The sequence below is a fragment of the Panthera pardus genome, unplaced genomic scaffold (assembly GCF_024362965.1).
Source record: "Panthera pardus isolate Hobbes unplaced genomic scaffold, ASM2436296v1 HiC_scaffold_10, whole genome shotgun sequence".
NCBI classification, from domain to species: domain Eukaryota; kingdom Metazoa; phylum Chordata; class Mammalia; order Carnivora; family Felidae; genus Panthera; species Panthera pardus.
Genome location: NW_026526655.1, coordinates 87587368 through 87613778, shown reverse-complemented (window position 1 = coordinate 87613778; position 26411 = coordinate 87587368). Strand labels below are relative to the sequence as shown.

General features: G+C 34.7%; 1 long non-coding RNA gene across 1 annotated transcript in view; it reads left to right on the top strand.

Annotated features, from left to right (window-relative positions):
* Positions 1-24615, top strand: part of LOC109270490 (uncharacterized) — a 76415-nt gene extending 51800 nt beyond the window's left edge. Inside the window, exon 2 of the long non-coding RNA XR_002081558.2 lies at positions 24420-24615. This is a non-coding gene — a long non-coding RNA (uncharacterized LOC109270490). The remainder of the gene's footprint in view (positions 1-24419) is intronic.
* Positions 24616-26411: the final 1796 nt, after the last annotated feature.

The following is a 26411-nucleotide window of genomic DNA, read 5'->3' as shown; positions in this document are numbered from 1 at the left end:
TTAAGATGGGAAAGAACTAAAGGCAATTTGTAAGTTTTTGGATCAAGGTTTCTTTTCAACATGAGGATTTGTTTCCATTATGTTGTTGAGGAAACAATTTCATAATCTTTCTGAAGATTCTTGGTTGTTCTGAGATTCCATCCAAACTTGGCTTCTGGGTATGAAGAAAATTGATATTAACAGTAGATGTTAGACACAAATATAGGCAATGAACAAAATATTATAAAATCACATGACTTTCCTACTAGGGTAGAACTTTGCTTTTCCATTGTCAAAAGATAAGACCTAATTTAACAAGCTCCAACCCATCCCTTATTTCTCTCCAAATAAATCAAAATTTTCAAAAAAGGAAAACCTAAATGATATGCAAGTATAAATGAGCCCCTTTCAGAAATTTTCTTCAACTCATTAAGTAATATGGTGTTATGGCCTGAATCGTGTCCCCTCTAAAAATTTATATGTTGGAGTCCAGCAACCTCCAGCACCTCAAATTGTGACTATATTTGAAGACAGCATTTTATAAGTGGTAATTTAAGTTAAAATGAGGTCATTAGGGTGGGCCCTAACCCACTATGACTGGTTTCCTTATAAGAAGGGGAGAGTAGTGCACAGATACACACAGAGGAAAGACCATGTGAAGACATAGGAAGAACATGACCATCTATAAGCCAAGGAGAGATGATTCAGAAGAAACCACCCCTGACAACACTTTAATCTCAGAATTCTAGTCTCCAGAACTTTGAGGAAATAAATTTCTATTTAAGCACTCAGTCTGTAGTTCTTTTTATGACACCTCTAGCAAATGATACATTTACTAATGTACAGGATCCCTAATATGGGCAATGCACATTTGACCACATTTTTCTATAAGTTAACTTCTAGCCCAACAGAGTTGTCCAATAGTCTAGCCATGGAAAGTCAATAAAAAGTGCATACCCCTATAGAATCAGATATTCCTCCACATGTCCAGTAGATAAGATTTAATTTCACTTAAACAATGTGCACTGATCTCTTTTGTCCAATTCTAAGTGTTAGACAATTTTTTATTGACATCTTAAAAACTCATACCCTACACACATCTCCTATCTCATGCATGTAGGCATTGATCACTATATCTCATAATATATAAAAACATTTTCCTTGCATTCAGTAATACTTATAGAAGTAGTTTGCCTAGTAGCATCTACATACATGCCATTCAGGACAGGAGAACATTCTGGGCCCTGGATGAATCTCCTCATCTGTTATTCTGGTCAGGATCTAGTTTTCTACCATTGTCTATCAGCTAATATTCAGAATTTCTCTCATGCCCAGATGAAGCATAAAATCATCATTCTACATATACACAAACATCAGATTCTCATTAAAATAATGAGACTGCTCACACACCTCAATAAAATGGTTGAATCTATCTCCACACATACAAATCTGTTTTGAATTGTATTACTTATTTGAAAGAATTAAATTCAAATGTTTTGTTAATTATTAATTCTTTCAAGTAAACATAAAGATTCTAACAATTGTATAACAGGTGGGAAGTGAGTATTATAGCAGAAAAACAGGATTTAGAAAAGGGAGGGGTGAGACAATTATAAAGTTTTGCCTGCTACACAGGATTTAATAGACCACTCCTGCTCTTAGGCCATATACTCCCTGGCTTCTTTCATTCATATTCTGATTTGTTTTTAACATTACATTGCAATACTTTAAAATTTTTTCAAGACCCCTCTGATAATCAGCTGAAGGTTGAAATATCTTTTAATTGAACATTTGAAGAGATAATTTAACCAAGGTAAACTTTAACACATCTTTATCACAGACATTCTACTTCCTTCTCTCAGCCTATTTTCAGCATTACGGCCTAAAGTCCAATGTTAGGGACACATGGGAAATGCCACATTCTCTAATCCCTCTTTCCCAAAGGTTTGGCTGTCAACTTGGACCTCATTTGCTTTTCCTATTTTAAATCAAATTTTCTCAACAAATTGAAACATTATTTAAGTTACTCCAATGCCCAGTTTAAAAATCAAAGGGAGATGAAAATTTGACTTGGCAATGATTTGTGAATGACAGTAATGAATGTGGGGGAGATGAAGAACATGAACTTTTCAGAGTGCCTTAAAAATGACATTGTTATTTAAAGTGCTGATCACTTAGTGATTTTTTTAAATACAATTTTCTTGCTTCACCAAGAGATTAAGCTGTGCTTTTCATTGCACTCTGCTCCAAAGCACTGGAATTATCCTCTTTGTTCAGTTCATGCCCAGCTGCTGCCCTAGTAAGCCCCATAAACTTGGCTTCACAGCTGTGCTGGCTGTTCCAGATTTTGGAGTCGGAGTTCTCCTCTCAGTAGTCTTGGTGATGTTGTCCCAGATACCAGGTGAATGAATGTTGTCAGAATCCACTTAAAAGTACTTTTTGTGAAAATCACAAAGGGATTTTTTAATTTTATTTTATTTTTTGTTTTGTCTGTTGTTTTGTCTTTTGTTTTGTTTTCTCTATTTTTTTTTTTTTTTGGCTGTACTTTCTTAGTATTGTTGGAGATATTTAAACCAACTTAACCAATTTCTTAAAGAAAATTCAGTGTATTAAAAGGTATTCAATATCACTAATCATCAGGGAAACATGAATCAAAACCACAGTGAGAATACCACTTCACATCTGTTAAGACGACAGTCATTAACAAAGATAACAAATGCCAAGATGTGGAGAAATTAGAAACTCTCTATACTGTTGGTGGGAATGTAAGATGGTACAGCTACTATGGAAAACAGGATGGAAGTAAAAAATTAAAAATAGAATGACCATATGATCCAGCAATCCCATTTCTGGGCATATGCAAAATAATTGAAATCAGGATCTCAGAGAGACATATGCACTCCCATGTTCATTGGAGCATTGTTCACAATAGCCAAGATGTGGAAACAATCGAATTGCCCATTGACAGATGAATGGATAAAGAAAATGTGATGTATACATATAATGTTGAATATTAGCCTCAAAAAAGGAAAATATTGCTGTATGCAACAACATGAATGTATCTGGAGGACCTTATGCTAAATGAAATTTGCCAGTCATAGAAGGACAAATACTGCATGATTCCACTTATAGGAGGTTTCTAAGACTTTCAAACTCATAGGAGCAGAGAGTAGAATGGTGGTTGCCAGGAGCTGAGGGGAGGGGGAAATGGAGAGTTGTTTTCCAACAGGATAAAGTTTCAGTTATGCAATATGAACAGGTTGTAGGCTTCTGCTGTATAACATAGTACCTGTGGTTAACAATACCCTATAACAATACACTTAATTAACATTTTGTTGAGATCTCATGTTCAGTGTTCATACCACACACACACGTACACACAATAAGGCATGAGGAAACTTTTGGAGATGATTGATACATTTATCACCTTACTGAGGTGAGTATATGTCCAAACTCATCAAATTGTATACATTAAATATGTGCAGTTTTCTGTATATCAATTATATTTTGATAAAGCTCTTTAAAAAAGCTTAGGAATGTGAAGATAAATGGCCTAACATTTCCAGTGACCAAGTGAAGCTGAAAATCTGAGTGTTTTCAAATAATTCTATTCCAGCCCTCAACTATCTCCAACTAACTTTGATAGTAGCCAACGGCATGTATATATCAATCTCTATCTTGGGCACATCACCCTGGAATCCAAGGTGTTATCCAGTCTCACTGACATTTCCTTCCTATCCTTTTCCTTCATGAGCTTCTACTCAAACAGAAGAGTCCAATGTACTTTTTCTAATTTCTGTTTTTGTCCTTTCAGAAAACATCTTATGCTTTGAATATTTGCCCAGCCTTTCCTAGAAAGCAAAATATAATTGTCTTTTGTTTTATCCCATTTATGGTCTATTTAGTTCAAGGCCAAGTAATCCTATAAACTTATCTCATAAATTATGAAATTGATGTTTGATAGTTTATGACATTATTCCCTCTATACTAAAGTTATGATTGTGCTCTTTTGTCGTTTACTAGATTGGAATTTCTTGAGGGCAAAATTATGTCTTATTTATTTTTCTGTCACTGAAATTAAGCAACTAGTTACTTGGTAAATGTAAATTCTAACCTGAATTGAACATTTGAACTTCAGGGGGCTTGTGTTGTCTTGAACCAAACTTTAGTATTAAAATAACAGGTAAAAAGAAATTTTAAAAAAGAATTATGAATAATCACAATGGTAGCCCCTTCTCTGCTTTCTAAGAGAGGGAAAAGGTTTTGTTGCTTAGGACCTCAAATTTTATTTTGTTGTGGGTTTGACCAGATTAAGTAGAGCCATGACTGAGAAGACCTGAAATGGGCTATATTCATTCAGTGGCAAGATCTGAGACCTACCAGATAAAGTTAATTATGGGATCTGGAGTAGAGGCTTAATATATAAAAGCAGCAAATTCTGATTTTTAAAGAGATGTTATGTGGAGTCTAAAAGATTAAAAACAATAGTAACAACAACAACAAACCAGAGCAGAAACCTTCTCTGGCATTTATGAGATTTAAGTTAATAATTACATTGCATTTCAAGGTTTCTGTGTGTGTGTGTGTGTGTGTGTGCGTGAGTCTGTGTTCCAATAATTTTTTTTTAATAAAAATAGGAGGTGGACCAGATTTGGCCCAAGGACAATACGTGTGCCAGCCTATGCTCTAGAGGGAATCAAACACTCCTCAGAAAACAGACTAGGTAATCTATCAGCCTACTTCTAATTCAAAGTTTTATGAAGGTATGCTATTGTGACCAAAGACCTACTGGGATAACATGGATAGACCTTGAGAGCATTAGGTAAGTGAGATAAGTCATACAGAGAAAGACAAATACTATATAATATCACTAATATGTGAAATCTAAATTGCTGAACTTGTAGAAACAGAGAATACATGGTTACCAGAATACATGGCTGGCATGAGGGAGGGGTGATTGAGGAGATGTTGTTCAAGGGTAGAAACTTGCACCTAGAAGATGAATAAGTTCTCGAGTTTATTTTCAGTGTTGGTATTCCTTTTGCATACTGTCTCATGCAGTAAACAGACTTTAAGAAAATGCATGTTACGTGGTAACTCAACCTCTGTGGCAAAGCCAATGGAAATGTGGGAATGAGGAAGTGGTGGTTTTGTGACCCTCAAATCATACCACACAATGATGATGTAAACCTGATTTGACTCACCCTAAAGGCCTTCTAAGATATTTTAAACACTTCTCAAGAAATAATTTAGTTCAGAGATATTCATTACATAAATAAAATATTTGTAAACTTTACGTTTACTGTACAGGTATTTCATATGAAAACTGTATTTTGCTAAATAGCAAATTTTATGTTACATTATTTTTCTTTTTATAAAGGTGCCGTATATCTACTGTAACTTAAAAAAAATGATATAGGGTGTGGTATCATAGAAAGATACTCAGTCTTTTCCCTAGTTCCTAGCATAGAGCTCCTAAAACCTTTGGAGTTTCCTGAGTGATAAAGGTGATGGGATCTTTTGTTATGATGAGTTGCACTTGATAGCTCCTATAGCTTCAGGATAGTGGCTGATATCCAGAAAGACCAAATCTTTAATTAGAAATTTGGAACTTTGAGCCTCAACCTCCAGGAATTAGAGAGAAGCTAGAGACTGAGCTAGTCACCATTTGCCAATAATTTAATCAATCACAGCTATATAATGAAACCTTCATAATAATCCCTACTGATGAGGTTCAGAGAGTTTGTCAAATACATTCACATGTCTGGGACATGGCACACCCCAGCTCCATAGCAATAAAAACTCCTATGCTTAGGATCCTTCAAGACTGTGCCCTATATACCTCTGCATTTGACTGCTCATTTGTATGCTTTACAATAAACAAGTAAATGTAAGTAAAGTACTTTTTCTTATAAAACCCGAGGAAGTAGTTGTGAGAATCTCTAAATTATAGCCAGGCAGAAGTATGGTGGCCCATACTTCTGGCATCTGAGGCAGGGGGCAGTTTTGTGGGACTGAGCCCTTGAACATGTGAAGTCTGACTCTAATTGCAGGTAGTTAGTGTAAGAATTGAATTGAATTGTAGGACACTCATTATCAGAATGAATGTTGGTGTCAGGAAGGGAAAAAAACCCTCTCAGAGAGTCAAAATATAAGAAAATAGAAACACAAACTTTCTCACTCCCCAGATAAATAGTTAAGATAGGTAGATAGATATACAAATACATACATATGTACTTACTCTTTCTTCAAACACATTTAAACACAGAGACAAATGGTTTGAGACCATGGCATACAGATTTTTTTCATTGTCAATGCATAGTTATTGAAAATATTTTCTTTAATGGAATAGGAAGTCATTTTATTAATATATATACATATATAATTTATTTAACTAATGTCAATTGTTAAATTTCAAGATAGCATTAGTAGTCATTGTGGTGTCTTAGAAGTGTTAATATCTTGGACAAACTATACTAAGAAAATATCTCACTAAAAGTTGTAGCATAAAGCAGTAGACTATGACTGTCCATAAATCTTTTTGTCTTCTCTCCAACTAAGATGAAACCTGAGATAATGCTAAATTCTATGAAATACATATAATAAGATGAAAACGTATTTATTATCTAAAATCTGAAGTTTCCATGCTCCAAACTAACTTTTAAATATTCTTTTTATTAAACCAAGTTTCATTGGAACAAAACTCTCAATTTATTTGAAATGGAATACACAGGAGGATTTTGGATGACTGAATCTTTGTGTAAGGTGAGATATTAATCAAAAGAGACAAAAGGAGCATAAATCAAATTCCTCATATAAACTAAAATCAATAGGATTCTGTCAGGCTGAATTAAGCAATATTGTATTATTAACTTCAAATATTTTCTAGTGTGGTTAAATGATGTTATTTATTTTTTATATGAGTTCATTTTTCCTTGTACATAGAATCTAGAGTTGTACAATTTTTGAGCATAAGGACACAGTCATACAATACGTGGTTGAAGTGCAAACTCATTTGGGATAAATACTGCATTTTCTTCATCTTCAGTTCAATACAGTGATTGTATTGAAAAATAGGTGTATTGAAAAATAGGTGTACCTATTTTTTTATTTAATTGAATCAAAAATAAGGAAATTATGTCCTAGAATTTAAGTGACTTATCCAGTGAGTAATAGAGACTTAGATATAGCTAGGCTTTAGAGTTTATTTTTTAATCCTAGACAATTAGTAGTAGTATTATACCAGACCTATCTCAACTTAAATTTCTTTAAATATGTGAATGTATTGGATATGGCAGTTTTTGTCTAATGGAATTTTATAGTGGTATGGGTTTATTTATATTTGAGGTTCTATACTGAAATGTCCACAAAGCATAGGATACATAAAGTGAGAAAATATGTCCTGTATTGGGTGTCTGAGTATACATTGAGTAAATGGAAGAGGTTGAGATAAATTGAATAACTCAGGTCTATCTAAATAAGATTTCTCTCTTCCAGCTTCAGGAAATGTTACAAGTTTATTACTGTTGGAGGTGGGTCAAGAAACGGTCTCCTGCTCAATACTCAAAACAGATACAAGGTAGAGTTTTGGCGCCATTAAAGGAAAGACTCAGGGATGCAGATAGACAAAACCCCACCCCAAGGGCCCAGGAACACAAGACACCTAAGATGGAGAATGAGCCAAGAGAGTAGAGAAGCTCTCCCCTGAACACAGATGTTTATAACATCTTAATTCAATATTGCTAAAACATGCAGGCAACCAAGATATCCTTCAGTAGAGAATGAATGAACTGTGGTACATCCAGACAATGGAATATTATTCAGCACTAAAAATAAATGAGCAATCAAGCCATGAAAAGACATGGATAAACCTTAAACGCATATTACAAAATGGAAGAAGCCAATATGAAAAGTCTATATATTGTATGATTCCAATATAAGACTCTGGAAAAGGCAAAACTATGGAGACAGTAAAATGATCAGTAGTTGCCAGGATTGTGGCAGAGGTGGGGGAGGGAGGGATGAATAGGCAGAGTACAGAGGACTTAGGGCAGTAACAGTTCTATGATATCATGACAATGAATATATGTCACTATAAATTTGTCTAAATCCATAATATGGATTCACCAAGAGGAAACAATCATTCAGATTATTGCCTTTGGGTGACTGTGTGTCAAAGTAGGTTCATCATCTATAATGAACACTCTAATATGGGATGTTGATAGTGAGGGACGCTATGCATGTGTGAGGGCAGGGGTACATGCAGAATCTTTGTACCTTTCCCTCAACCTATAACAGCTCTAAAAGTAATAAAAATTTTAAAAACTCAAAAAACTTACTTAATAAGAGAAGTTCCTTAATTAGAAGTATTGTCAAGGAAGCTAATTAGATCTATGCAAAGAAATGAACAGGGCTAGAAAAGACAAAATGCATAAATAATTACAATCAATATATTCTTTAATTGTACTATGAATAATTGATAGAGTACACAAATACTATAAATATGTATTATGGGATTTATACACATGTAAAAATAAAACACATGCCAACAGTACAAGGAATGGATGGCTCTAAAATTTTTATACTGTATGGAAATGATATGGTATTATTCAAAATTGTACTATGATAAACCCAGAACAGTGTTTCTCACATGTATATGATTACTCCTCCACCCCCTCACACACACACACACACACACACACACACACACACGTATATACTCACATACATATACACAGGATACAATCAATAATGTCTGAAGATGTTTTTGGCCATCAAAATTGAAATGTGCTACTGTGTCTACTTATATAGTCCAGGGATGTGTTACACATCTTAGAATGCAGAGGATATACCCTACAACAAAGTGAGAATTGTCTGAGTCAAAAATATTGTTGGTGATTAGGTGACAAATACTGTTTAAGAATTATCCTAATTTTTTTCAAGTGATGTATATAAAGCCAGTAGTGGAGAATAAAATGGAATATGAAATTTTATACCCAATTAGTCCAAAAAGAATCAGGAAAAGAGAACAAAAGGAATAGAGAACGATTGGAAAAATAGGAAACACATTGTAAAATGCTGGATTCAGATACAACTATAATTACATTAAATTACATTAAGATGCAATTTAGTTGACATTAAATGTGAATGATCTAAACACCCTTGATTAAAAGGCAGAGGTTTTCAAACTGCAAAAGACAGCAAGACTCAAATATATGCTATATGAAACTCAATTTAAAGGGTAATGTAGATTGGTTAAAAATATTTTAAATGTGAAAATATGTTCCATATAAGCATTAATTAAAAACAAAGTAGCCTGGTTATAATAATAACAGGCAAAATAGAATTACAACAAAGAATATTACCAGGTATAAAGAGGGGCTTATATAATATAGAATTTAATTAATATAGAAGACCTAGGTTCCTAAATGTGTAACAGACAAAGTTTCAAAATATGGGAAGCAAAACTGATACAGCAAAATAAGAAATAGACAAAACAATTACAGTTGACCAAATCAGTACCATACTCATTAATTGATAGAAAAAGCATACAGAAATTTAGTAAAAACATAGACAACCTGAACAATACTATCAACCAATATCATCTAACTGATATTTATAGACTACTTTCTACCAAGAACTGGATACATATTCTTTTCTTTTTTTTATTACATTGATTTATTTTTGATAGAGAGAGACAGAGCACAAGTGGGGTTGGGGCAGAGAGAGAAGGAGACACAGAATCCGAAGCAGGCTCCAGGCTCTGAGCTGTCAGCACAGAACCCGACGTGGGGCTCGAACTCACGGACCGTGAGATCATGACCTGAGCCTAAGTCAGAGGTTTAACCGACTGAGCCACCCAGGCGCTCCTACATATTCTTTTCAACTGCACATGGAACATTCACTATAATAAGCAGAATTCTAGGGCATTAAAAAAAAAATCAACAAATTAAAAAAGATATAAATCATACAATCAATGAATGGAATTAAAATCAAAATAAATAACTTAAAACCACTTCTAAGTAATGCAAGAATCAAAGAATATATCACAGGGAAAATTAGAAAATAATTCAAATGAAAATAAAATAAAACATTAATACTGGAGGAACTAAGCTAAATTTTGAGGGAAAATTGGTTACACTAAATGCTTATATTAAAAAAGAAAAAGGTCTTAAATCAATAAGCTAAGCTTCTGCATTAGCACAGTAGAATAACAAGGACAGTCTAAGCCCAAGCAAGCAGAGGGACTAAAACAATTAAGATAGGCACAAAAAGCAAGAATATTAACAAGAAACCAATAGAGAAAGTCAGGAAACAAAAGACAGGTTATTTGTAAAAAATCAAGAAAATCGATAAGCCTCTGACTATACTGAGCAGGAAAAAAAGAGAGAGCATACCAATATTACCAATATCGGGGTAAAAGGGAATATCACTACAGATTATACAGACATTTAGCAGACAATAGGGAAATGTTATAAAAAACTATGTTAATAAATGTGATTACTTAGATGAAATACAGACATTTTGGGGAAGTCACAAACTGCCAAAGATTACACAAGGAGAAATAGTGTAATTTGAATTACTTTTGTCTATTAAATAAATTGCATCTATCATGAAACATTTCTGACTTCTCTCTCCTAAAACAATAACAACTCCATACCAACAGCGTTACTGGTGAATTCAACCAAATGTATAAGGAAGAAATCATTTCAATTCAATGGAAACATCTCTCCACTATATATTTAAGGGAAAAAATAACCTGACAGCATTTTAACCAAGTGATTGATTACAAGTTAGCTTTGTCAGTAATAGTATAAATCCACACAATGTGCATCTTGATGTGATGCACCAAGAACAAAGTATCTCTTCTGTAGTATTCCTGAAAAACATACATAACAGAATTAAGTCATATTCTACAAGATGATAGTCCTGTCTTCTACAAAATTATAAATCTCATGAATTACAAAGAAAAACTAAAGAAATCAATACCTCAGTTCAACATGCCTGAAATGAAATTTACTTTTTTCCACCCAAACATATTATTACATCTGATTTTTTAAATTGTAAATAGTGGCAATGCCACACACACCACATTCACAGAGATTAATCAGAGGATGACATTTTATTAACAATCTCATTCATCAACATTCTAAGTTTACAAATTACTAAATTCTGCTAATTTTACCACTGAAATATTATTCAAATCCACTCACTTTTTTTTGTTTATTTTTGAGAGAGAGAGAGGAGAGGGAGAGGCGAGAACACGAGTGCGGGTGAGGCAGAGAGGAGAGAGAGAAACCCAAGCAGGCTGCACCTTGTCAGCACAGAGCCCAACTTGGGGCCCCATCTCAGGAATTGTGAGATCATGACCTGACCCGAAATCAAGATTCGGATGCTTAAATGACTGAGCCACCCAGGTGCTCGTGTTTGCTGCCATTTTTAGGAGTTAAGATTTATGCTAGATACAAAGAGAAGACACAGATAGTTTGTAAGGAAGAAATGGCAATCTGATTTTTGATTTTGGAGGATAGTTCACAGCTACATGATGGATTGATGTGAGAGGGTAGAAACTGAAGACAAGAGTCCATTTGGAAGTCTACAAGACAATTAAGAAATGAGTCCAAAAATAAAAAGGACTTAATTCAAATAGTTACTGTAAGAATAAAAAGAAGTGGGTGGCAAATGGCAAATAATACTATTAAGAAATTAAAAGGTAACCTACAGAACGTAGGTGAATATTTGCAAACCATTAACGTGATAAGGGCCTTGTATTAATAGATAAAGAATAGGGGCACTGGGGTAAACATCCAACTCTTGATTTCAGCTCAGGTCATGATCTCACAGTTCGTGAGTTTGAGCCCTGCATTAGGCTCCATGCTGACAGCACAGAGCCTGCTTGGGATTCTCTCTCCCTTTCTCTCTGCCTCTCCCCTGCTCGCTCTCTCTCTCTCTCTCTCTCTCTCTCAAAATAAATAAATAAACTTTAACAAAATGGCATCAAACACCTTACATATTGGTTCCAACCTTGAATTTTAGCATTATCTCAGATTATCGGTGCCCTTCTATTCTCTAAACATTGAGTTCCCACCACCCTGCCCATTTATTAGGTTATTTACACAATTACTTCCATACCTCTGTAATTTTGCTCATGCCTGAAACATCTCTTCCTCCATCTCCACCACCAAATCTATACTTATTCTTTATGCCATACTTGGAAATCAGCTCCTTCAAAAAGCCTTTTACCAATCACTATGCCCCCAGCATAATCTTAGCATTTCTTTTATTCTCTCTTATGAAAATGGCATGGAAATGATACGAGGGTTAAACATAGGTAATGGTGTGTCTGTTTCACTAGCTGTTAAACTGCTTTCTTACATAGTAGAACTATATATACCATACTCCGTGTCCAAGCATATATTGCATATACCAGGCATGTGTTTGCTTAATTAATATGAAATTCAAAATTTTAAGATCATTTAGAATTTGCTACATTACAAAATAACTATTTACTTTATGAAGAGGTTAACTACAAAGTACTTTTGTTTGTTTACTTATTTGTCTTAAGATTGAAATACCTTGGAGAAAATTTCATCATATTTTAGAACAGACTTTATTTACAATCTACTTTCAGAATATCTGTCAGCCTGATCGGAACATCTATATTACCTGTATACAAATAGGCTTCTGTAATTCATATTACCACCAATGGACCTGATTCCAGAAATAAGGTGGTTTGTTTTATTTCTCTTTTTCCTTAGCAATTTACATCTGTGGGAAAAGCCACATTTTTCATCTTGTGCATTTTTAACCTCAGTTCCCTTATTAGTAAAATAATTTCATTAGATCAGATGATTTCTAATGTTCCATTTAATTTCTAATATGTGTCATGTGCTGGATATTTGCATATGATCTCTGACAGCAGCCACAGATTTGGGGTATTTATTTTCCCCATTTACATTTACCACCAGCATTTAAATTTCTGCTCCTTATTTAGTGGAAATATTGTTAAAATGTTTCAGTTCATCCAAAATGGTGGTGCCTTTCACTTTTCAAGATCTTAACAGGATATGCATGAAATTTCCACAACTGTAAAACTGAGCCAGTGATCCATTCTTAGCCTCTAACTAGTTGTTATAAGAATTTGTGAATATTTTAAATGTGTTCAACTCATATTTTTCCTTCCCCTTGAACTCCCAATGTGATTTTACCTGCTCTGCCTTTACATGGAAAACGAATGCTGATTAGAAAAATTTGATTTGATTCTATAAAATTATACTTATTCTTTGCTTCATCCATTTTAACCAATACCTTTTCTCATTATGTATTCCAATTTTCTCATAACTTTCATCCAGACTAATACAATTAGCTGTAGCTGATTTCTTAGGCTAGATTATTTCCTTTTTATGCCTCGATATTTTTGAAGAGACTTTCTCCTCTTCCTCCTGTTCATCTCTACCATTCTTATCATCATCATCTATCAATAGTAATAATAAAATAATAATAATATATCATTATTAAGTTCCTTTTATGGGTCAGAAATCATTCTAGGTGTTTTGCAATGTTTTTTCTGTCACTATACAATCACTACAATGAATGGCATGATGAGGTGAATATTATTAAATTCAATTTACAGATATGAAAATTGAGAATCAGAAACATAAGGTAATTTATCCAAGGTCTTATTGTTCGTAAATGGAGAAATCTGGATATGTGGAAAGAAAAGTCTGACTTCAAACCACATTTTACAGGTTCATATTTCTACTGAATAGATTTAATTTAAAATAAACAAACAGGGTGACTGTTTGGTGGCTCAGTTGGTTAAGCATCCACTTCTGCTCAGGTCATGATCTCACTGTTCATGAGTTTGAGCCCTACATCCAGTTCTGTCCTGACAGCTCAGAGCCTGGAGCCTGCTTCGAATTCTGTGTCTCCCTCTTTCTCTGCCCCTCCCCCACTTGCACTCTGTCTCTCTCTCTCTCTCAAAAATAAATAAACATTAAAAACTAAAAATAAAATAAACAAGCTCATGCATATTGAGGGTTTCCAAGTGAACATTTTTTTTTTATAAATCTATACAGAATTTTAGAAGGCTGAGACTAAAATCATAAAATTGGAATGTAAAGAAACAGTTTATTAACTATATAGATCTAAATTTGAGTCTCTGTCCATGACAGCACTATCTAGCCTCACACTCCCCTCATTCAGTGGATCTCTCAGGGATTCAGTTTTTCCCTCTTTCAAAAAGGAAAACAGTTTACCTGCATGAGTTTTGTAAAGATGATAGATGTTATTGTTATTTCATATGAACTTAAAAAAAATACTATATGGTTTTGAAACTGGTCAAAATTAAAATTGTTTTTATTTACTTGCCAAAGAAAGTATTTCAACTAGTATTTTACAAGATGATTTTTCTGAATTATTATATATCGATACATACTAAAAGGTCAATTAAGAGACTTCTAATCTGGACAAGATGGTATAGAATTGCTTTTCCCTGCATCTTTCCTCTAAAGACAACTATATACCCTGGAAAGGGTACAAGACACAATCAAAGGACCCTGAAGGGTGGTATGAAGGACACTGGGAATGACACAGCAGCAGCAGGGCATCTTGTGTTTCCCCTTCTGACAGAAGAAGGCCACCCAGACCCAGCATTTCCCAAATCCTAAATTAGCAACAGAAGGAAGGTCATCATTCCTCCCCAAACAGAATTCCCTCTGACAAAAGCAGGGAAGCTGGATACTACTTGAAAAAAGGGTCAGTTGGAAGTCCTACCAGAAATAAACAGCCAGGAGAGGTACTCTTATTTTCCACTAGGCCTGAAAAATTCCACTCCTCTTACCCACTAAGAGATACCCAACTGGTCAGGCAGAGCTGGCAGGAGAGCCAATATACAGTAGGTGGCCTGGTTCAGGAAGCCTCATTGTCCCTGCTGTATCTACACTCACCTCCCCTGCCTAGCAAAGGAGAGTGGGCAGCTGGAACTGGGAAAATGGATGCAGCCACATCAAGCGTCCTGGTCCAAGAGGTCCTTTTGCTTCAGTGAAACCCAGATTCTTCCTGTCTGCCAAGAGTCACTGGGTTGGGCTACTAGGGCAAAGGACCCAGCTACGTAAAGGGGCTTCGTCTGAGAAGCACCTGTATCACTGCAGGCAGCAGACTTTCCTCCCCCATCTGGAAATACAATGCAGAGGAGGAACCCCAGTAGGAGAATCCCCCTATAACCTCCCTGCTGAGAGATACCTGGCAGCCAGGACTAAGGAAACTCCTTCCACACCCCTGATGCAGCACCAGCAGGGAACAGCTGGAGCCACTGTAGCAACAGCTGAATGAGATTGATCAAAATAATACCACAAAGGCTCTGATAATTAAACTGACATTAGTACCATACTCCACAAACATAGGCCAAATGCCGGGTTCTAAATATTTCCACTAAAATAAAAAGAAATGTTAAATAGAACCCAGATTCTCCTAACACAAGAGACAAAAGGTCCAGTACACAATAAAAAATCACCCATCATAGAAAGAACCAAGAAAATACAACTTGAATAAGAAAAGACAATCAACTGATGCCAACACCAAAATAAATCATATGTTGGAATTAGCTGACAAGACTTTTAAGGCAGGTGTCATAAAAATATTTCAACAGATTATAATAAAAACTCGTTAACTTAAAAAATAGGAAATCTCAGCAAAGACATAGAAGTCATAAAAATAAACCAAATTGAAAATATAAAACTGAAAAATACAAAAACAGGGTAAAAAAACTGGGGTGGGCTCAATTGTAGAATGGAGATGACAAATAATAGCATCAGTGAACAATATAATTGATGCAATCTGAACAATAGAAAATAAACAGAAGCAACAGCAACAAAAACATGAGCAGAGATGCAGGGACCTGTGAAACATAAAAATGGTCCAATATTTGTATCATTGGAATGCCAGAAGAAGAAGAGAAAGAAAATGGGACTGAAAGAGTATTTTTAAAAGTGGTGGCTATAAACTTCCCAAATGGGTAAAAGACCAACCTATAGATAAGCTGAGTGAATTTCAAGCAGGCAAATCCAAAGAAATCCATGTCAAGATGCATTATAGTTAAACTTTTGAAAACTAAAGAAAAAAATTAAAAACAGCTAAGATGGATGTCACATTACCCCTAGGGATCACCAGTTTGGACTGGAACGGATTTCTCATCTGAAACTGTGGAAGGCAAAGGGAACTTGGCATAATATTTTCTCAGTGCTGCAAGAAAACAATTGCAGTTCCTAATGCTATAATACCTGGTGAAACTATCCTTTAGGAAGAAAAAGGAAATGTAGACATTCTAAAACAAAACAAAACTAAATTTGTTACTACCAAACTTACCTTACCGATTGGCTAAATGAAGTTCTTCAAACAGAAAGGAAACAATAAAAGAAGGAATCATGGAACATCAGGAAGGAAGAAGGAACAGTGGAAAGAGAGGAAATAGGGATACATACAATAAACAATTCCTTTTTCTTGAGTTTTATAAATCATATATGATGACTGAAACAAAAATTATAATACCATCTCATACTCAAGACAATGATATTTAAATGTGTGACCTAAATGGAAGTTAGATTTCCACACTTCACTTGAACTGGTGAAATGTTGATTCCAGTAGCCTATTGTATCACACACATATATATTTTAATACACAGAGCAACCCCTATGAAAACTCTACCAAAGGATACTCTCAAACACATTTTAAATAAATGAAGATGGAACCTTAAAAAATATGCCTAAAACCCTACAGTAAAGCAGGAAAAGAGTAACCCAGGTATGAGAACCAGAAGAAACAAATAGAAAGCAAATAAAATAGGAGATTGAAACTCTAACATATCAGTATTATCTTAAATGTAAATGCTCTAAGTACAACAATCAAAAGACAGATTGGCAGAATGGATACAAAAAGATAACCTATATGCATGCTTTTTGCAGCAAAGGATTAACAGAGTTGGCTGAGACTATCAGGACTTAAAAGAACCATCTTGTAAGATTGGCCCCTACCTGAAATCTTGGAACTTGGTTTTCTGTGATGAAATTGACTCTTTTTGCCTAAACTATGCAAATAGTATGGTCTATACCAAACACCTGCTTTTTGGGGGAGAATCTGGAATTTTGGTACATGCCCAGCAAAAGATGCCTACATGACCTGTTGCCAATTAAAAAACAAACAAACAAACAAAACAAAAACAAACAAACAACAAAAACAACAAAAAACACCTCTGGGTATTGAGTCTCCAAGGAGCTTTCCTAATGAAAAACATTCCACTCTTGTTATTGCAACACATTGCCTGAAGAATTAAGCACTTACTGTATGACTCCACTGGGAGAGGACTCTTCAAGAGCTGCACCTGGTTTTCTCTGAATTTTACTCCATATGACTTTCCCTTTGCCAGGTAAATCCTTTGCTCTAATACATCGTAGCTCTGAATCTGACTATATGCTAAATCTTGTGAATACTGCTAACAAGTCATCATATAAGGGGATGGTGTTGAGAACCCCCAACACATGCTGCTTATGAAAAATGACTTCAAATTCAGCAATATAATTTGAAAGTAAAAATATATCTCTATATACAAATACATATGTGTATACATATGTGTGCATATGTGTACATATACATATATAATGCAAATATTAAGCAAGAAGAACATAGCAGGAGTGGCTATATTAACATATAATAAAGTAGATTTCAGAGCAAAGAAAAATATTAGAGACAAAGAGGGACATTACTTATTGATAAAAGAATGAATATACCAGGAAGTCATATCATTCTAGGTATAGACACATGTACCATTGAGAGAAACCGGGCAAAGTGTTGAAGGAATCTCTTTGTATCTTTCTTGTACCTGCATGCAAATCTACAATTATCTCCATAAAAGTTTAATTAAAACTAGAAAATAAAAGTCAAGTAATCCATAGGGCTTGTAGTGAAAAATGTTTGAGGTTGAAAATCATTGTTCACTTAGTGACACAAAGAAATAACTTAATTCATTCTTATAAGAACAATGCTACTGGATTCATCTACATAGGTGCTCCTCATTCCTACTCCCACTCAAGAATTTTAGGATTTCCTCAGTGTATCTAAGTTTTGATAATTTTTCATTCACTTGTGTTGGATTCACGCCTCTCTAATGTGAACATATTTAACTCAGAGAAACTTTCTTGTATTAATATAATTGTTATTGATAGCTTTCTCTGACTTTTCCAATAGTTGATACTTTTTATCTCTTATCTTTTCTGTCATATTTTTACTTAAATTTATTTTTATGCCTTATATTCAGGGAGATTTCTTGAAATGTATCTTTTAATCTTTTTTATATTTTGGTTTTAGCTTCCAGGAAACTCTACTTATTTTGTGATTATTTTTTTCATAGTATCTTTTTTAATTAATGCAACACATACATATATATGTATATGTGTATATGTATATGTGTATATAGATCTATATGTTCTCTCTCTCTGAAGATTTTAATTAGAATTTGGGTTTGTGTTATTTAGTTTTACTTATTTTTTTTCTGTTTCCTAACTTCTATCTCCTTCAGAATTGATTTTCTTTTGTTTATCTTGGTCGTTGTCTTTCAATGTTAGGGTCTTTTGTGGGGGCCAACAGTAAATTATTCATATTTAAGTGAACCAAAGAAAGGTTCATTCACAGTTGTGAATATGTGTGAGTTTTATGACCTGGAGGAAGTATCTTCTGGTACAGGGTCATTTTGGTGGGGAACCCTTCAGTGTAAGAAAAGGAATGGAAGCACTAATGCCTACTATTTCTGCCCAAGTAAGTCATCCCTAACATTTTGGTTTTTTAAAGCAATGCAGCCTTATTTTAGATGATCCCATTTGTGGAGTGGAATTGTAGACAGGCAGGGGCAACCACTCCTGTGACCTTGCAATCAACCCTGCTTTACACTCTTCCCTTCTGTAGCCTGGCAGGCAGTTTAGCTAGCTCATCAGTTACAAACCTGTTTGCTTGTCAACTAGACTATGACTTTCTCATGTCATCAGTCGACACTGTGTCTACTGTTTTCTGTATTCTAGAAATTTACTAGCCTTTCTTATTTTTTCATGGCCTCCATTTGATATTCTTTATTGTAGTGGTTTATAGTGCTTACTATTTTACCATTATTTTAATGATGTATCAAGAGAAAGAGGAAATATGCATTTGTGTTGTCTGCAATTTTCAAACATTGGTCACCATTAAAATAGTCTCGACATAAAAATATAACTGTTGTACATTTTACCAATGGTAATTTAAAAATCAATAAAAATTTTTCTTCATCCCCAGAAATATAATCAAAAACTAAAGCCATAATTAGATTTTGCCAAGCTTCCAAGTAATTGAATCATGGATTTCTTTCACTTTACAACTCATGTTTCAAGTGATTTTCAGCTACAAACCTTTCATGATTAAAATAAGTAAATTTGATTTCTTCCAAAGTATTTTAAAATCCTAACTAGAAAGAGTTTTGTTTATCTATAGAAAAATGTTTTCCTATATTATATTTTACTAAGTCAATGCTAGGCACACAGTATTCAATCAATTAATACTTCTTTGTAGAAAACCACAAGTGTAATTTTAATGTGCAGTGATGTGCAGTTTTGTGTTCTGTGAATCTCAGTTGGTTTTCTAACATCATCCCCCCACCCCAAAATCAATCTCCCTTCCAACCTTGTCATAAGTTTCACTGACAGTAAAGTCACTCATCTCAGTGGAGCAGAAAAGTAAAAGCAGAATCATTGTTTGGAACTACTGGCACATTGTACATTTATTTCATTTAGTTCAAGAACCAAAACATCTAAGTCATCTTAACCATGCCAATAATAGCAAAATATGTTCTGAGCCCTTCAATCTCTTAACAGCTACAAAACTTCAATTATATATTTTTTTCCCTTCTTCTTGACATCCTATTTCTCAGTGAGGCCATTTTATGTAACTGTGTTTGTGATTAGAAGACTGGAACAAAGGCAATGATGAAAATAATAACCAAGAAAAACACTTAGAAACACACTCCCAATTTAACCACTTTCTGTGAAGGCTTACGTTAAGGTATAATATTATTTATCATTTGGAGGGCTACTATTAAGATTTAATTAACAGTGAAGAAAGAAGAACAGAAAACTGTGTTAAGGGAGCTTGACTTTGAATAACTAAACATTGACATGGTGGCTTTCTCTTGTTTCTCTTCATAGCTACCAAAAAAAAAAAAAAAAAAAGATGAAGTTTCTCAGGAAGAAAAACAAAAAGCCCAATGCAAAGCAGTAATTCAATATAATCTTGCAGTTATAAAATCATTGTGAAGGTCTAACTCTTTCAAAGTCCAGCTTAAACCAGGGAATGGCTTATTTCCCATGGTGTGAATTATAAAAATATAAAATCCCAATTTAAGTTTTTCTCGCCAGTAGACCTGATAGGTTTGAGGAAGCAGAATTTAGTCTAGGTTGTTCCAGTATTTTTGAAGATTATTCTTATTTATTAACTACAACAACTGAGTAAGCAGTTGTTATTTTTGGCATTACTTCTATTGTCATATCTAGAAATATTATTTCTTGCTCATGTAATAATTAGGCTACACCCTCCAGTTTAGTATAAACTATATTTTATTACGAGGAGCAAACTATTATAATAAACAATCTTACCAGATCAAGGACTTAATATAATGAGAATTTATTTCTAGCTAATATCACAGTCCAAATCAAGGGGCTTTGCTCCACGGTGTCATTCAAAAGATCCATTTTTGGTTTGTTTCTACTTTTTTGTTTTTGTTTTTGTTTTGTTTTTACAAATATATCTTCGAAATTAGTTGAGGGGAAGAAGGGAAGTAGCTATTTTGATCATTAACATCTTTCTTAAAAGGTTTTATTGCTTGTTAAGATCTAATCATCAGGATACCCAGATTCTAGCTCTGTAACTAAATGCCTGTAATTTTAAATATGCTTTTTCTTTTCTTGGCTGTATTTTCAGTATTCCGGAGCCTAAACAAGACATGGTCATGCAGGATTAAGAGTTTTCTCCCTCTACACATTAAGAAAGGAAGGAAAGAGAGAGAGAGAGAGAGAGAGAGAGAGAGAAATAAAATGAAACAAAACGTGTCTAGGCTGCTTTCATAGGCATATGCCCTACATAGATGCAGAAGGCTCCTCAGTCAAAAAGGCACTGTGCTCAGTTCTGCTCTTGACATCTTGAAATTCTTAAACATTTTATCTTTGAACTTGTGTCATGTAAGTTATGTCAAAGGGTCAGTGGAGCAAGTGTCCAAACAGAGGTTTGATGCACAATGTGTGTCTGCATCCTTTCCCTGCAGCACCTTTTCATATGCATGTTGTTCACAGTGCTCAATGAGCACAGAATTCCTGATAGCTCCCCCAGACTAGTGGGCCCAGAAGTTCTTTACACTGGTACATCCTTACTGAATCCTCTAATTCTTGGTGGCAAAGGGAAAAGGAGAACCATGAGAACTGGGATGTTTTAATTTAATTTAATTATTTTGTTTTAGGGTCCTTCCCCAAAGTAGCATAACTCATCTCTGTCAATGTCACTGGACAGACGTCAGTCCTATAGTCTCTATAGTCTACTCTATACTCCTATAGCAGGACCATCTACATAATTTGGGGTCCCAGTAAAAAATGAAAATGAGGGCCCTCTTGGCCAAACATAATTGAGAATTTCGTGATTATAACAACAGAGCATTGAACCAAGCACAGAGCCTTTTTAAGTACAGTTCATAATGTGACTGTGCAGTCCACATGCCCATGTAGATGACCTGAAGTTTCACTTAAATTCCAGGGAATCTGGGAAATGTGGTTCAAATGTGTATCTGGCAGGAAAAGGTAGTGGTGTTTGGTAAGCGTGTTAACAAGCAAAGGCTGCTATAACAAATTGCTACAAACAGTGGTTTCAATAATACAGATTTATTATTTTTTAGTTCTGGAGAACAGAAATATTAAATAAGTCTCCCTGGGCCAAAATCAAGCTGTTGGCAGAGCTTTGCTTTCTGGAAGTTTTAGGGAAAATCTATTTGCTTTTTCCAACTTCTAAAGACCAGCACATTCCTTGGCTCCTAGACCATTCCATTTTCCAACTTTGCATCTTCCTGGTGATCCTTCCCTAGTCATATCTCTGTCTGACTATAGTTGGGAAAGATTGTAAGGACCCACCCATGTTGATTCTATTTGCCCACCTGGATAATCCAGAATAATCTCTTCACTTTAAGATCTTTAATTTAATCACACATGCATGGTCCCCTTTGCCATATAAAGTAACCTATTCACAGGTCCCAGGGATTAGGGTATGGTTATCTTGAGAGCCATTATTCTGCCTTCACAGCAAGCATACAGCCTTGTTTCCACTACAACTTGCTATATCATGAGATTTGGTATAAATGATTTCTTTAATGAATTCTACCCAAAGAAGTTTAGTTTCTAACAGCAATTAGTCCAAAATAAAGTGTTTCATCAGGAAAACTATGGCTCCAGTGATAGCTCTGGTGCTATCCTTTCTTTATATGTTCTCCCTAAAATGTTTTTCTTTTCAAGATCATATGACTGCTATTCTTTGAAGAAAGCCTATTAAATCACTCATTCCTAGATCTCTTTTTCTATCTTTGTTCCTTTGTTGTGCCTAATCTTATTTCTAAAAACAAAACAAACAAAAAAAGCAAAACAAAACAATATAAAGCAAAACCACAGCTATTTGAATTACATGAAGATTGAATTAATAAAGTTGAACCAGGGTGAGAGAAAAAAGAAGGAAAAAAATGTATGTGTATGTACACCTAGTCATAATTAAATCTAGTACCCATAACTATTTTCTTAAAATCATCTCTTTTCTTTATGTTAAATGCAGTTGTTTTGAATTGTGATAAAACATAGACTGCCAACTCAGGCAGAAATTTTTTAAGCAATTCATTGGTACCCCCCAAAAGCAAAAAAAAATCACTAACTTTTCTCTCATTTTTTAATTACTAGCAGCAAAATTGTTTATGAAATGTTTACGGGCATGTTCAGACGATGTAGTGGGGTTCATTGAAAGAAAAATCACATTTTATTCTTCCTTGGGCAACTTTGATTTAGTTCAACTGTTTCCAAAAGAATGAAAATCCCGCTTGAATGCCCTCTGCTTGATTTCCATTATGTTTCATTTCTTGTTTCTTTATTAATAGGAGAATTTAGAGAAAGGATGAGGATTCACATTTGAATAAAGAAAGAGAGTAGATGGGAGGAGCAGTTCTAGACATTTTATTTTCACCTTATCTTACCTTGCCTGTGTCAGAAATAATGATGGGCACTCTGTAAGATGAACTCACCAAATACAGTCTGTGGTAATGGCTAAAATATACCTGTAGGAGAGGAAGAAAGATGACCCTCAGGTGCAAGTGACCTTTTAGATCATGTTTGCTTATCAAGAAATTTTAATAACATCAGATGAAAAAAAGTAAAATTTTCATTGTATACATGGGTACTAGAATAAGTTACTTAAGTATTTTAGTATTAGGCAACTTTCACCAACTTTTGCAATGATGATAAGTAACCATAACATCTTAACAGCACGTAATAACATTTGTTTGGTTCTTGCTTGATATGTCTATGGTTCTCATCTACTTTGCTTCGACTGTATATGCCATCTCCTTAAAGAGCAGAGGCCAAAGGTAGACCCCCATCTGTGATGTGGTATTCTTATGGCAAAGGGAAAAGAACAAGACAGTTTATGGAGACAGACAATAGCACATAAAGCTTCCTCTAAAAATAAGCTTGTACTACTTCTGATTCATTTTATTGGCTGAAGTAAGTCACACTGGCATACCTGACATTGAAGAAAGGAAATACATTTCACCTACAGTAAAGTAATGCAAGATATATTGCAATGTGTCAAGATATGTAAACCTCCAAGACAAAGAGAGAAGCAAATGATTTGGAATCATAATGCAATCAACCACACAAATAGTAGAAGAAAGCTATTTTTTTCTTAAACCACTGAGTTCCTCAAATTATATCTCCTATGTTATAAAAGTTACAGAAATTACCATAGAAAATTAAAGTAGAAACATTGCGATATATTTAGGGTAGTTACAAATTTAAAGAGCCAGTGTAAAATTCAGGGAAAGCGGGAGTATTCATTGGAAAACTACTATTTTTCCCCCTAGGGAGAAAAAGACTTTGTAATCAAAGAATACTAGTTTCCTACTTCAGGTATATTCTGTTTTTCTTAGAAATGAATTACTAGTTTATTGCTCGGCTGTGTGCCCATACTAGCAACTGCGTTTCTCAGGCTCCGTTGCAGCCAAGGTGGTCAATTACATATAAGGGGGAGTTGACAGATGGCACTTCTGAGAAAATTCCTTGAGGGAGGGACAGAGGGCTAATGTGCACCTCTTTGCCATCTCTTTCCTTTCCATTTCCTTCTTCTTGTGTAGAACTAAGACCGAATGGATGAAGATCTGTAGTTATTTTGGACCTTGACAATGAGGATGGAAGCTGAGTGCTAAATTCTTGGGGCTATTAAAGGTGTGTGCCTCTTTGCTGGCAATAGACAGCTTTCCTATCAGTCCTGGAGGGCTGAACTCTGTACTTCTTTTATGACAGGGCAAAATAAACTTCAATTTTATTTTACTTATTTTGATTTTCTTTTTTTTTTTTTTTTAATTTTTTTTCAACATTTTTTATTTATTTTTGGGACAGAGAGAGACAGAGCATGAACGGGGGAGGGGCAGAGAGAGAGGGAGACACAGAATCGGAAACAGGCTCCAGGCTCCGAGCCATCAGCCCAGAGCCTGACACGGGGCTCGAACTCACGGACCGCGAGATCGTGACCTGGCTGAAGTCGGGCGCTTAACCGACTGCGCCACCCAGGCGCCCCACTTATTTTGATTTTCTATTTCTCTTACTGGGCATAATTACTGTATAAGACTTAATTAAGGAATATTGATTTAAAATTGAGGGAAGCTCATTGCAGCTTTTCTCAGAGAGACCTGTATGGGTGTTTAACTGCGAAATAAAATGATGCAGAATAAGATGCCAAAGAGAATAAGGCAAGGTTATAATGTCGAAGGCCAGGAAAAAGATTGAAACAGTGCTAGTATTCAGCCAAATGAGTCAAACAAAAGAAATAGTATTGTATTAAGTAAGATTATGACCACATGAAGCTTAAACATTTAGCTGTAATGATATAGATATATATTTGATCATATATGGATACACACAAATTTACGTACATAAATAAAAATATCACATTTTTTTATAGGTGGGGTCAAATCAAATGGACTCCTCAGATACTTAGGTTGGGACACTATAGAACTATGAGCCCTTCGTTAAGTACATCGATATGAAGTTCTCTCTTTGGGCCACTTGGCACCATTGGCAGTCATTCTGCATACTTCCCAATAATAGCTACCCTCAAACAATGGGAACTCTTCAGATATGGGATTGAGGTTTGTGTACATACAAGTGCCCCTGTTTTTTTAAACCTATTATTCCAACATTTTTTCCTTCTGTTAGTTCCTATTAGATATAAAACCAGGAAAAAAAAATTCATGGAACTTCTCATTCCATTCTGCAGAATCTCTGTTCCAAGTATCCAGGATCCTTACCAGACAGTGGGCTCAGCAGGCACATCTCAGCATTTCTTAACTCCTATGATGTGCTTGTCTTTGTCTATGCCCTGATATTGTCCACTCTCATTTACTCATCATCAGTTGAAGACAGCAAATCTAAGATGCCTCTTAGTTGCTGAAAGTTTTAGTTTTTAAATCTGCCAGAGTAGGTATTTGAATTTTATATGGATTGAGGAAAAGAGCAAGAACAAAATATTCTCAAATGGTATGTCAGGAAATATCATCAATTCACAAGAGTGACTTAATCTAAAGCATGTGTAATCAGTGCATATAAACTGATAGGTCCACAGAGGTTTTCGACAACCAATTATACAAGTAAAAAAAAAGATTTTAAGTAATTATAATTGCAGGAATGGAGGATTCATGGCAAATCCCTGTTTTAGTTTTCATAGAGAAGTGTTTCAGAGTTTTCTTGGAGGAATTAAAAATATTTGATTGGTTAAAGTAAAGAAAGTATTATTAGTATGTGGAGTTGGAACATGAAGAATGAGAAGAAAGAGCAGGAGGAAAAGGAGGTAGAGAAGGAGGAGAAAGAAGAGTGTGTGAAATTGCATTTTAAGCAACTGAGAGGGTAAAATGAACAAATGTTGGAGGTGAGCAAGGGAAAGTTGGCTGAAGACCATAGGGTAATAAAAGAGCTGGACATTCGCAGCTAGCCAGAGTCCTATAAACTAGCATGTTTGGGCTATTTGAATATTTGAAGCAATTTGTACTGACTGAATTGGAAATTCACTTAGATATTTCAGAGAGCATATGAACTGTGCACACTGTTTGAATAATATTTATATCCTGATT